The sequence below is a fragment of the Hyla sarda genome, chromosome 9, assembly GCF_029499605.1.
Source record: "Hyla sarda isolate aHylSar1 chromosome 9, aHylSar1.hap1, whole genome shotgun sequence".
In the NCBI taxonomy this organism is placed as follows: Eukaryota; Metazoa; Chordata; class Amphibia; order Anura; family Hylidae; genus Hyla; species Hyla sarda.
In genome coordinates this window covers 6,028,460-6,042,513 of record NC_079197.1, presented here as the reverse complement: position 1 = coordinate 6,042,513, position 14,054 = coordinate 6,028,460, and positions in this window count along the sequence as shown.

Below are 14,054 nucleotides of genomic sequence, written 5' to 3'. Positions count from 1 at the left end.
CTATCTGGCATTAGTAACCGCTCGTAGACTTGGCTTATTTGTAAAATACCTAACTTTACCAGCAGCTACCTGGCATTAGTTTTCTCCCCACTTCATTGCTCAATTCTTGGCACTGCAATATACCCAGCTTTACCAGCAGCTGCCTGGCATTAGCTTACTCCCGACAAGGCTTGGCTTAGTCATAAAATACCTAGCTGTACCTGCATCTGCCTGGCATTGGTATACTACTGACAAGACTTGGCTTATCCATAGAATACCCAGCTTTACCTGCCTCTGCCTGGCATCAGTATACTCTGGAAAAGTAAAACAAAAATAGAGAAAAAGAAACACAGTCGCACATCCACTATTTGTATTTTGTTCTACTTGCTTCTCAGCTGCCTGGCATCAGAATACTCCGGAAAAAGGCTTGGCTTAGCCATAGAATACCCAGCTTTATCCGTAGCTGCCTGACATTGGTATACTCCCAACAAGGCTTGGCTTAGCCGCAGAATACCCAGCTTTATCTGCAGCTGCCTGGTATTGGTATACTCCCGACAAGGCTTGGCTTAGTCACAGAATACCCAGCTTTACCGGCAGCTGCCTGGCATTGGTATACTCCCGACAAGGCTTGGGTTAGCCACAGAATGCCAAGCTTTACCACCAGCTACCTGGCATTGGTATACTCCCGACAAGGCTTGGGTTAGCCACAGAATACCCAGCTTTACCGGCAGCTGCCTGGCATTGGTATACTCCCGACAAGGCTTGGGTTAGCCACAGAATACCCAGCTTTACTGGCATCTGCCTGGCATTGGTATACTCCCGACAAAGCTTGGCTTATCCATAGAATACCCAGCTTAACCCGCAGCTGCCTGGCACTAATATACTTCTCTTTCCTATGTCAAACTTTTGTTTCTTTTTTACCTTCTCATTTGTCTCCAAGAGACAATCCTTGTGTCCCTGAGTCACTTTATTACTATTTGCACTAAATCCATCACCATAAATCAGCCGCCATGACATCATCACTCCGTGATGTCACCTGAAATAGAAGGTCCGAGGGCTATTATAATCCTGGTCACATGACTAATTTCTTCCGATATCTTTTTCAAAAAGATTAACTTCCCCACCTGACTTTACCTGCAGCCTCCTGGCATTAGTAATTTTCCTATTTCAGTGTTTTTCCCAAACGGTGTATCTACAGCTGTTGCAAAACTACAACTCCCAGCATGCCCGGACAGCCGTTGGCTGTCCAGGCATGCTGGGAGTTGTAGTTTTGCAACAGCTGGAGACAACCCTGCTCTATCTCTAAAGCTATACAATACCTAACTTTACCTACTGCTATCTGGCATTATTAATATCTCTATTTCATCACTATCGACATGGTTACCCTTAGCTTTAAAGGGGTACTCCATTGGAATTTGAATATATATATATATATATATATATATATATATATATATTTATTCATTTTTTGTAAAAAAAAAAATTTGCCAAATCAACTGATGCCAGAAAGTTGAACAGATTTGTAATTACTTCTACTAAAAAAGTTTTAACCTTTCAGTACTTATCAGCTGCTGTATGCTCCACAGGAAGTTGTGCAGTTCTTTCCAGTCTGAGCACAGTGCTCTCTGCTGACACCTCAGTCCATATCAAGAACTGTCCAAATCCCCATAGCAAAACCTCTCCTGCTCTGGACTGTTCCTGACATGGACAGAGGTGGCAGCAGAGAGCACTGTGGTCAGACTGGAAAGAACTGCACAACTTAATGTGGAGCATACAGCAGCTGATAAGTACTGGAAGGGTTAAGAATATTAAATAGTAGTAATTTACAATTCTGTATAACTTTCTGGCACCGTTTGATTTGTAAAAAATAAATAGAAAATAAAAATAAAATTACGGAGAACCCCTAACTACAGCTATCTGGCATTAGTAACCGCTCGTAGACTTGGCTTATTTGTAAAATACCTAACTTTACCAGCAGCTACCTGGCATTAGTTTTCTCCCCACTTCATTGCTCAATTCTTGGCACTGCAATATACCCAGCTTTACCAGCAGCTACTTGGCATTAGTTTTCTCCCCACTTCATTGCTCAATTCTTGGCACTGCAATATACCCAGCTTTACCAGCAGCTGCCTGGCATTAGCTTACTCCCGACAAGGCTTGGCTTAGTCATAAAATACCTAGCTGTACCTGCATCTGCCTGGCATTGGTATACTACTGACAAGACTTGGCATATCCATAGAATACCCAGCTTTACCTGCCTCTGCCTGGCATCAGTATACTCTGGAAAAGTAAAACAAAAATAGAGAAAAAGAAACACAGTCGCACATCCACTATTTGTATTTTGTTCTACTTGCTTCTCAGCTGCCTGGCATCAGAATACTCCGGAAAAAGGCTTGGCTTAGCCATAGAATACCCAGCTTTATCCGTAGCTGCCTGACATTGGTATACTCCCAACAAGGCTTGGCTTAGCCGCAGAATACCCAGCTTTATCTGCAGCTGCCTGGTATTGGTATACTCCCGACAAGGCTTGGCTTAGTCACAGAATACCCAGCTTTACCGGCAGCTGCCTGGCATTGGTATACTCCCGACAAGGCTTGGGTTAGCCACAGAATGCCAAGCTTTACCACCAGCTACCTGGCATTGGTATACTCCCGACAAGGCTTGGGTTAGCCACAGAATACCCAGCTTTACCGGCAGCTGCCTGGCATTGGTATACTCCCGACAAGGCTTGGGTTAGCCACAGAATACCCAGCTTTACTGGCATCTGCCTGGCATTGGTATACTCCCGACAAGGCTTGGCTTATCCACAGAATACCCAGCTTTACCCGCAGCTGCCTGGCATTGGTATACTCCCGACAAGGCTTGGCTTATCCATAGAATACCCAGCTTAACCCGCAGCTGCCTGGCACTAATATACTTCTCTTTCCTATGTCAAACTTTTGTTCCTTTTTTACCTTCTCATTTGTCTCCAAGAGACAATCCTTGTGTCCCTGAGTCACTTTATTACTATTTGCACTAAATCCATCACCATAAATCAGCCGCCATGACATCATCACTCCGTGATGTCACCTGAAATAGAAGGTCCGAGGGCTATTATAATCCTGGGGGGAGGGAAGGGGGGAGGGCTGGCGCTTTTTTATTGACACTTTGTATTTATTGTAATGATTTTGTTTAGGAACATATATAAAATATGGCGCACAGGTGACTTATATGGTGCCAGACGACATCCCATTGGGGTTCCTATTGATTAGGCCTGTGTTCCCTGTTTTATATGTGTCCCTTATATCCCAGGACTGGAAATGCGCTAAATCTTTCATAGAATGTTCCAGTATTTCCCAACCCAGTGTTTCCCAACCAGGGTGCCTCCAGCTGTAGCAAAAACTACAACTCCCAGCATGCCCGGACAGCCAACGGCTGTCCGGGCATGCTGGGTATTGTAGTTTTGCAACAGCTGGAGGCACCCTGTATGGGAAACACTTCTCTTTCCTGTACTGGGACACCAAAACGCATCCTCAGCTGTTGACAGTTATCTCCGTTTTCGGTTGTGATCCATCGATGTTGAGTTTCCCCTCAGTTTTTCCCTACGGTGCCATAAAACTGAATCCGGAAATAAAAATATATACTTTTTTTTTTTGTTTGTGTGTGTGTGCAGGGGGGAGGGGTGGGGGGTATAGGGAATATTTGGGGAAACTTTGGGGAAGGGTATTTTTGTAACATGTCACACACCTCCTAAGACTTTGTCAGTGTTTTTTTTTTACTCATAATAAATGGCGAGATAAAAAAAATACAAAAAAATTAACTTTTTTTATTATTTTTTTTTTTTAACTCTGTTTTTTTCCTCCTGAAATAAAACTGAAAGAAAAAAAAAACTGATAACATCTGGGCTTGTCTCTTTTTTCTTGGAGGGGTAGGGTTTAAATAAATAAATAAAATAAAACAATACATAAATAAATAAAACAATAAATAAATATATAAATTAAAATACAATGCGTACACTATATATTGTAGGGGTAGGGCTTATTAAAAAAAATACAAATAAAGAAATAAATAAAATAATAAATAAATAAATATGTAAATTAAAATAAAATGCATACACTATATTTTGTAGGGGCGTAGCTTATTAAAAAAAATACAAATAAATAAATATGGTAAATAAAACAATACATTAACAAAATATAAATAGAAATAAATAAATATTTAAAATAATAAATAAAACAAATAAATAAATAAATATATAAATTAAAATAAAATGCAGACACTATATTTTGTAGGGGTGTAGCTTATTAAAAAAAATACAAATAAATACTGTAAATAAAACAATACATTAACAAAATAGAAATAAATAGAAATAAATAAAATAATAAATAAATAAAACAAATAAATAAATATATAAATTAAAATAAAATGCAGACACTATATTTTGTAGGGGTAGGGCTTATTAAAAAAATACAAATAAACAAATAAATAAAATAATAAATAAATAAATAAAATAAATATATAAATTAAAATAAAATGCAAACACTATGTTTTGTAGGGGTAGGGCTTATTAAAAAAATTAAAATACATTAATGAAATGCATACACTATATTTTGTAGGGGTAGGGCTTATTTAAAAAAATACATAAATAAAATAATAAATAAATAAATAAAATAAATATATAAATTAAAATAAAATGTAAACACTATGTTTTGTAGGGGTAGGGCTTATTTTAAAAAAATAAACAAGTAAAAAACATAATAAATAAAATAAAATGCATACACTATATTTTGGAGGGGTAGAGTTTATTTAAAAATAAATAAATAAAATAATAAATGAAATAATAAAACAATAAATAAATAAAATAAAATGCATATACTATATTTTGGAGGGGTAGAGTTTATTTAAAAATAAATAAATAAAATAATAAATGAAATAATAAAACAATAAATAAATAAAATAAAATGCATACACTATATTTTGGAGGGGTAGAGCTTATTTAAAAATAAATAAATAAAATAATAAATGAAACAATAAAACAATAAATAAACAAAATAAAATGCATATACTATATTTTGGAGGTGCATGTTTTCCATTTGGTGCACTCATTGCAGTTTCCATAATGGCCACTAGATGTCAGTGAAGTAGGTAAAACCTGATTCTTAGCAGCCTTACTTTTCAGCCTACTGCAAAGTTTGATCGGTATCAGGGAAAATGAAGTCTGATAGGTGAAGATATATTCGGTATCTCCCCCCCCTTGCCCCTCTATATGTCAATTATTTTTTACTATATTTAAAAAGGGGAAACCCATTTTAGACATTGATCCCCACCCACCCCCATGGGGTAAGACAGTTGCAGACTGAATGAAATGGTGAGTGGCTCTTTAAATAGAGAAAGATGCATAGATGTGGGTGAAAGCAGCCCCTGCCAGCCACCGTCCTGGTGGAACAGGGGGCAGCGGACCCCGATTTCCCTCTAGTTAGGGGATCCAAAAGTGAGACCCCCTGGTTACAGTAAATCTATCCTGTTTGATGTCTGAGGTGGCGACACGAACAAGGTGTCAAACATAACAATGGTGACCAAAAAAACAAGCACACCTCTGCCCCTAGGACAAGAAAATACTGGAGAACATAGTTTCACTAGAGCCAGCCGTCCAGGTGTGAATTATGGGCAATACACATTGGGCTGGGGGAGGGAATTGTCTAGTGAGACACCACCAGGTGGGCAGAGCAGGTATTGCACAGGAACCAAACAAGAACAAAAAGTTGAAGCGCCCTTACTGTAAAGAATCCCGATGTAGTGAAGAAAACTGTGTCCACCGCCAGTGTTTCTTAACCAAGATGCCTCCAGCTGTTGCAAAACTACAACTCTCAGCATGCCCAGACAGCCAACGGCTGTCTGGGCATGCTAGGAGTTGTAGTTTTGCAATAGCTGTAGGCACCCTGGTTAAGAACCACTGTAACAGAGGATTGCCTTATTGCTTGGGGCACTATATTGCACTGATATGTGAGCATTGTCACCATATGGTAGTATAGTATTGTGGATAGAACAGGCATTGTACTGTATTATTATTGGGGCACTACAGTCATGGCCCTAAATGTTGGCACCCCTAGAAAATGAAGTATTCCTCACAGGAAAGGATTGCAGTAACACAGGTTTTGCTATACACATGTTTATTCCCTTTGTGTGTATATATATATAGATCTCCTCTCCTCTGTGTATATGTATATATATATATATATATATATATATATATATATATATATATATATTATAGATAGATAGATAGATATAGATCTCCTCTCCTCTCCTCTGTGTATATATATATTGCAGTAACACATGTTTTTCTATACACATGTTTATTCCCTTTGTGTGTATTGGAACTAAACCAAAAAAGGAGGAAAAAAAGCAAATTGGACATAATGTCACCAAACTACAAAAATGGGCTGGACAGAATTATTGGCCCCTTAAAGGGGTTATCCAGGAAAAAAACGTTTTTATATATATATATCAACTGGCTCCAGAAAGTTAAACAGATTTGTAAATTACTTCTATTAAAAAAATCTTAATCCTTTCAGTACTTATGAGCTGCTGAAGTTAAGTTGTTCTTTGATGACACGTGTCTCGGGAACTGTCCAGAGTAGAAGCGAATCCCCATAGCAAACCTCTTCTACTCTGCGCAGTTCCCGAGACAAGCAGAGATGTCAGCAGAGAGTACTGTTGTCAGACAGAAAAGAACAGCTCAACTTCAGCAGCTCATAAGTACTGGAATGAGATAGATATTAGATAGATAGATAGATATGAGAGAGATAGATAGATAGATATGAGATAGATAGATAGATATGAGATAGATAGATGTGAGATAGATAGAAATGAGATGGATAGATAGATAGATGATAGATAGATAGATAAATAGATAGATAGATATGAGATAGATAGATATAGATGATAGATAGATAGATAGATATGAGATAGATAGATAGATATGAGATAGACAGATAGATTAATAAATAGATAGATAGATAGATATGAGATAGATAGATAGATATGAGATAGATAGATATGAGATAGATATATAGATAGATATGAGATAGATAGATTAATAGATAAATAGATATGAGATAGATAGATAGATAGATAGATATGAGATAGATTAATAGATATGAGATAGATAGATATGAGATAGATTAATAGATAGATAGATAGATAGATATGAGATAGATAGATAGATAGATATGAGATATATATATATATATATATATATATATATATAAGAGATAGATTAATAGATAGATAAATATGAAATAGATAGATATGAGATAGATAGATAGATAGATAAATATGAGATAGAGAGATAGATACATATGAGATAGATAGATATGAGATAGATATATATGAGATAGATAGATCTGAGATAGATAGATGTGAGATAGATAGATAGATAGATAGATAGATAGATATGAGATAGATAGATATGAGATAGATAGATGTGAGATAGATAGATGTGAGATAGATAGATAGATATGAGAGAGTTAGATAGATTAATAGATAGATATGAGATGGATAGATAGATAGATAAATAGATAGATAAATAGATAGATATGAGATAGATGATAGATAGATAGATAGATATGAGATAGATAGATAGGAGATAGATAGATAGATGATAGATAGATATGAGATAGATAGATAGATGATAGATAGATATGAGATAGATATATAGATAGATATGAGATAGACAGATAGATTAATAGATAGATAGATATGAGATAGATTAATAGATAGATAGATATGAGATAGATAGATATGAGATAGATTAATAGATAGATAGATATGAGATAGATAGATATGAGATAGATAGATAGATAGATAGATAGATATGAGATAGATAGAGAGAGAGAGAGAGATAAATATGAGATGGAGAGATAAATATGAGATAGTTAGATAGATATGAGATAGATAGATGTGAGATAGATAGATATAGATAGATAGCAAGATATGAGAGAGAGAGAGATAGATAGATAGATAGATTAATAGATAGATATGAGATGGATAGATAGATAGATGATAGATAGATAGATAAATAGATAGATAGATATGAGATAGATAGATAGATATGAGATAGACAGATTAATAAATAGATAGATGGATAGATATGAGATAGATAGATATGAGATAGATAGATATGATATAGATAAGAGATAGATAGATATGAGATAGATATGAGATAGATATATATATATATATATATATATGAGATAGATAGATATGAGATAGATAGAGAGATAGATAAATATGAGATAGATAGATAGATAGATATAAGATAGATATGAGATGGATAGATAGATAGATAGATATAAGATAGATATGAGATAGATAGATAGATAGATATGAGATAGATAGATAGATAGATATAAGATAGATATGAGATGGATAGATAGATATGAGATGGATAGATATAAGATAGATAGATATGAGATAGATAGATATGAGATAGATATGAGATGGATAGATATGAGATAGATAGATATAAGATAGATAGATAGATAAATATGAGATAGATAGATATGAGATAGATAGATAGATATGAGATAGATAGATAGATATGAGATAGATAGATAGATAGATAGATAGATAGATAGATATGAGATAGATAGATATGAGATAGATAGATAGATAGATAGATAGATAGATATGAGATAGATAGATATGAGATAGATAGATATGAGATAGATAGATATGATATAGATAAGAGATAGATAGATATGAGATAGATAGATATGAGATAGATAGATATGAGATAGATATGAGATAGATAGATATGAGATAGATAGATATGAGATAGATAGATATGATATAGATAAGAGATAGATAGATATGAGATAGATAGATAGATATGAGATAGATAGATATGAGATAGATAGATATGAGATAGATAGATATGATATAGATAAGAGATAGATAGATATGAGATAGATAGATATGAGATAGATATGAGATAGATAGATGGATATGAGATAAATATGAGATAGTTAGATAGATATGAGATAGATAGATGTGAGATAGATAGATATAGATAGATAGCAAGATATGAGAGAGAGAGATAGATAGATAGATAGATTAATAGATAGATATGAGATGGATAGATAGATAGATAGATGATAGATAGATAGATAAATAGATAGATAGATATGAGATAGATAGATAGATAGATATGAGATAGACAGATAGATTAATAAATAGATAGATGGATAGATATGAGATAGATAGATATGAGATAGATAGATATGATATAGATAAGAGATAGATAGATATGAGATAGATATGAGATAGATAGATATATATATATATATGAGATAGATAGATATGAGATAGATAGAGAGATAGATAAATATGAGATAGATAGATAGATAGATATAAGATAGATATGAAATGGATAGATAGATAGATAGATATAAGATAGATATGAGATAGATAGATAGATAGATAGATATGAGATAGATAGATAGATAGATAGATAAATAGATAGATATAAGATAGATATGAGATGGATAGATAGATATGAGATGGATAGATATAAGATAGATAGATATGAGATAGATAGATATGAGATAGATATGAGATGGATAGATATGAGATAGATAGATATAAGATAGATAGATAGATAAATATGAGATAGATAGATATGAGATAGATAGATAGATATGAGATAGATAGATAGATATGAGATAGATAGATAGATAGATAGATATGAGATAGATAGATATGAGATAGATAGATATGAGATAGATAGATATGATATAGATAAGAGATAGATAGATATGAGATAGATAGATATGAGATAGATAGATATGAGATAGATATGAGATAGATAGATATGAGATAGATAGATATGAGATAGATAGATATGATATAGATAAGAGATAGATAGATATGAGATAGATAGATAGATATGAGATAGATAGATATGAGATAGATAGATATGAGATAGATAGATAGATATGAGATGGATAGATATGAGATAGATAGATATGAGATAGATAGATATGAGAAAGATAGATATAGATAGATAGATATGATATAGATAAGAGATAGATAGATATGAGATAGATAGATATGAGATAGATAGATATGAGATAGATAGATATGAGATAGATAGATAGATAGACAGATAACAGACATAGCACTCTGGAGATGGGCCGGTCCTGGGCTGTTACCCGGTGGGCGCCCTTTCTTATGGTAATGCCAGCCTTCTGCCCCTACCAGTAGTATCACTCTTGGGCCCTGTGTCTCATATGGTAATGGGGTCCGGGGGTCTATTATGAGGAGGGTATCACAGGGGACACTTTGCACTGTTACTGTAAATAACACCTCTAGCACCTCCTGTAGGGTCCGGCGCGATACTACACCCCTCATGTATACAGTGACCCTGGCACCTGTAGGGTGGGGGCCCCTCTTTATTGTCTGTGTGTATATATATATACAGGGATGGGCTCACCCTATTGTGTTGTATTAATGTACAGGATTGTGATACATTTGTTGACAATAACATAAACCTACACTAAGTATTGTCAGGGCCCATAAGGGAAAAGTCAGGTTAAAGGGCCGTGTACGCCATAGATAAGATATAGAGCCTTTACAGCTGCCGCCTGACACCACAACACATGGATCATCTAGTAGAGTGTCCCAACAGCACACTGTCTCCAGAGGTTGAAAAACTACAACTCCCAGCATGCCCGCACAGCCTTTTGCATAATCTAATGCAGTGTTTCCCAACCAGTATGCCTCCAGCTGTTGCAAAACTACAGCTCCTAGCATGCTCAGACAGCCAACGGGCATTCTGCCATTAGGTGGCGCTGTTCAGTTCTGCAATGAGATGTATAATATAAGAAAAGCCCAATGGGCTGCGTCTGGTATATTATGGGGCTAAGCTGCAATATCAGACACGACCACAGACAGGAGGGGCGCTGTTTTTCTTCTAAAGGGGCAGTTAGAAGATCTCCAGGAGTGTGTCTCCAGCTCTTGCAAAATTACAACTCCCAGCAAGCATGCCGGGAGTTGTAGTTTTGCAACAGCTGGAGACACACTGTTTGGACAACACTGTTCTAGGCCATTGTGATTATTCCAGAGCATTATGGTCCAGGATATTGCACTAAAGCAGTGGTCCGCAGGTGGAAGACCACTGCACTAAAGGATAATGCAAAGTGGTGTAATCTCTGAGTGCCCAGACCATAAGGTGGCGCTGTTCACTCCCAGTGATTCCACTATCAGTACAGGGATCCCCAACCCTTCAACCTGAGGCTTTCCAGCTGTTGCAAAACTACAACTCCCACCATCTTGCCTCAACAGACCCCCTCCTCCCAATGCACAGAACAGCAATAATCCCCAACCTGTTGTGATACTACTACTACCCCCATCTTGCCTTAACATACCCCCACCATGCACATAAAAGCAATGCTCTCCCTCCTATTGCAAAACTACAACTCCCATCATTATGCCTGAACATATCCCCTCAATACACATAGGAGCAATGTTCCCCCTCCTATTGCAAAACTACTACTCCCCCCATCTTGTCTTAACAGACCCCCTCAATGTACATAGGAGCAATGGTCTCAAACCTGTTGCGAAACTACAACTCCCAGCCAGCCAAAGGCTATCAGAGCATGCTGGGAGTTGACGTTTTGGAACAGCTGGAGGCACAGGTAGTATCTCTGCTTTGACACTTATTAACAATGTATCTAAATGATATAATATTTACAATAGTGACAATAAATACAACCATTACCCTGGTCTGAGGCCGCCCCGGAGCACCGTGCGCTTTTCACAGTCACCATCCGCATAACCGCTGCGTGTGAACAGGAACCGAGACCTCCGGGCAGGAGCCTCCATAATGGAGCCTGGAAACTGAGGGTTTTATTACTTCTAATAGTTCGGGGAATCGATTCCACTGATGTGGGGGCAACAGGCAGAAAATGAGTGGCCATAGGGGGCGCCCTGCTGGGCACTTGGTATGGAGATTCTCTATGCACATATCTATCATTATTTCCCATCATGGGGTTAAATCGCCGCTAATACAATTCAGGACCAGTCTGAGGTGATTTATAGGGGGGGGGGCAAAACTTTTTGGGGCCATATAATGGAAATCCATAAAGAGTTAAAATAAATAAAATTAATTAATTAATGAAGCCCCTAGAGGGGGAGGGGATGGGGGCAGAGCAGCCAATCACTGATCAGATCAATTACCATGACCATGAGGGGGGAGGGGCAGGGAGGGGTTAATAGCCCTTTAATGTCTTACACTTGGTATTGGAGTGATCGCCATCAGACTGGACAGGAGGCTCCGGATCCCACCTGACCCTGTGAAGTTTTGGGGGTCTCTTCTCTTGCCCTCATTTCCCTGAATTTTTTGGGGGTCGCTACTGAAAGGCTTCTCTTTCCCGACTACAGGAGTTTATTTGGGGGGAGCCATGTATAGCCAGCAGGCGTACCCCACCTTCACCCTGACCCCCGGACTGATGCAGGACGGATTTGTCGGGTACCCCCACCACTCTCAGGCTTTCTTCTTCACTGCGATGAAGTCGGACAATGGGGATCATGGGCTGCAGACTTTGGGGGAGCATCACCCTCAGCTCATGGCTTGGAATCCCCCTCCACAGCTGGAGTCACCTGGTCTTCACGGGTCCCCCCATCAGATGAGAGAGGAGTCCCCGACTCTGCACGGGTCCCCCCATCAGATGAGAGAGGAGTCCCCGACCAATGTGGAGAAGGTGAAGGTCAAGGAGGAAGAAGAGGAGACCGCTGAGAACAAGTGCCCCCAGCTCCTCCCCGGGGCTCACTATTACCCCCATTACTGGAGCAACTCCTTCTGGCCGGGTCCCCCTAACTCCACCAGTAACCCCCAGAAGGGCATGAGTGTCCCAGGATCCAATGTGTACCCAACTGTCCCCAGCCGGAGCCCGAACACCCCGGTGGAACCTGCAGCGTCTAATATGGAGAGCAGCCGGTGCAGCAGCGCCCCCAGCCCGGAGGCGGCCAAGGAGGGAGATGCAGCTCTAAACCTGACTGTGTCCAGCCCGGCATCCCGGGAGGAGGCGCTATCTAGTGATGGGGAGGACGTGCTGGTGAGTAATACCCTATAAAGAACTACAAATCCCAGCAAGTCTATGGAATTGCTGAGAGTTGTCGTTGTAGAGCTGGATTTTGCGTTCACGTGCATAGTTTGGCTAGAAACCTAATTTACTCCTGTATTTAAAGTGATACACCTGAATCCAGACACCTTTTCTTTATTGGGACTGCTGGCCCTTTAAGAGCACATGTGACCTGTAGTTTGCGGGGTCAATCTGCATTCGTTTTAATGGGTGAATTAAAAAAATGAGCTGCAATACCAGATATGGCCATAGGCAAGGGTGGCGTTATTCACTGCAAATAATGCCCTACAGTCCAAGTCATTCAGGGTCTTCAGCTGTTTAAAAACTACAACTCCCATCATGCCCTGACATCACATTTTTAACCTTTTACCTGGTCAGGACATGATGGGAATTGTAGTTTTGCCGCAGGTTGAGAAGCAACGGTCTGTAGAATATTCTCTTGTAACTTCATATAAATAATGATGCATTAGACTGTTAACCCTTTATCTATACCAGTCCCATCATGAGCCCTGTTCACACCTATAAGGACGTGGTGGGTTTAAAAAAAAAAAAAAAAAAAAAAAAAAAATATATATATATATATGTGTGTGTGTTTTACATGGCTTCTTGGTTTAAAGGGTTAATCTGTAGTATAAATCACAAAATTTTAGCAAACTTGGGCTGCATTCACATCTTGTTTTTGCAATATCAGGTTTTTCGTGTTTAAATATATAGTTTCAAAACCGGACCCAACCGTATATACCTCCTGTGTGGTTTTTAAACTGTATACGGTTAGAAAATGGATGTCCGGTTGCATACTGTTTTTAATACCTTTTTTTTTTTGGGGGGGAAAAGGATACGTTTTTGTTTGTCCTTAATTAAAGTTCGCTGCGCATGTGCAAACTGCAAAACTGGATGGAACCGAACGCACATACGGTTCCCATTTACCACTATTTAAAAAAACGTATACAG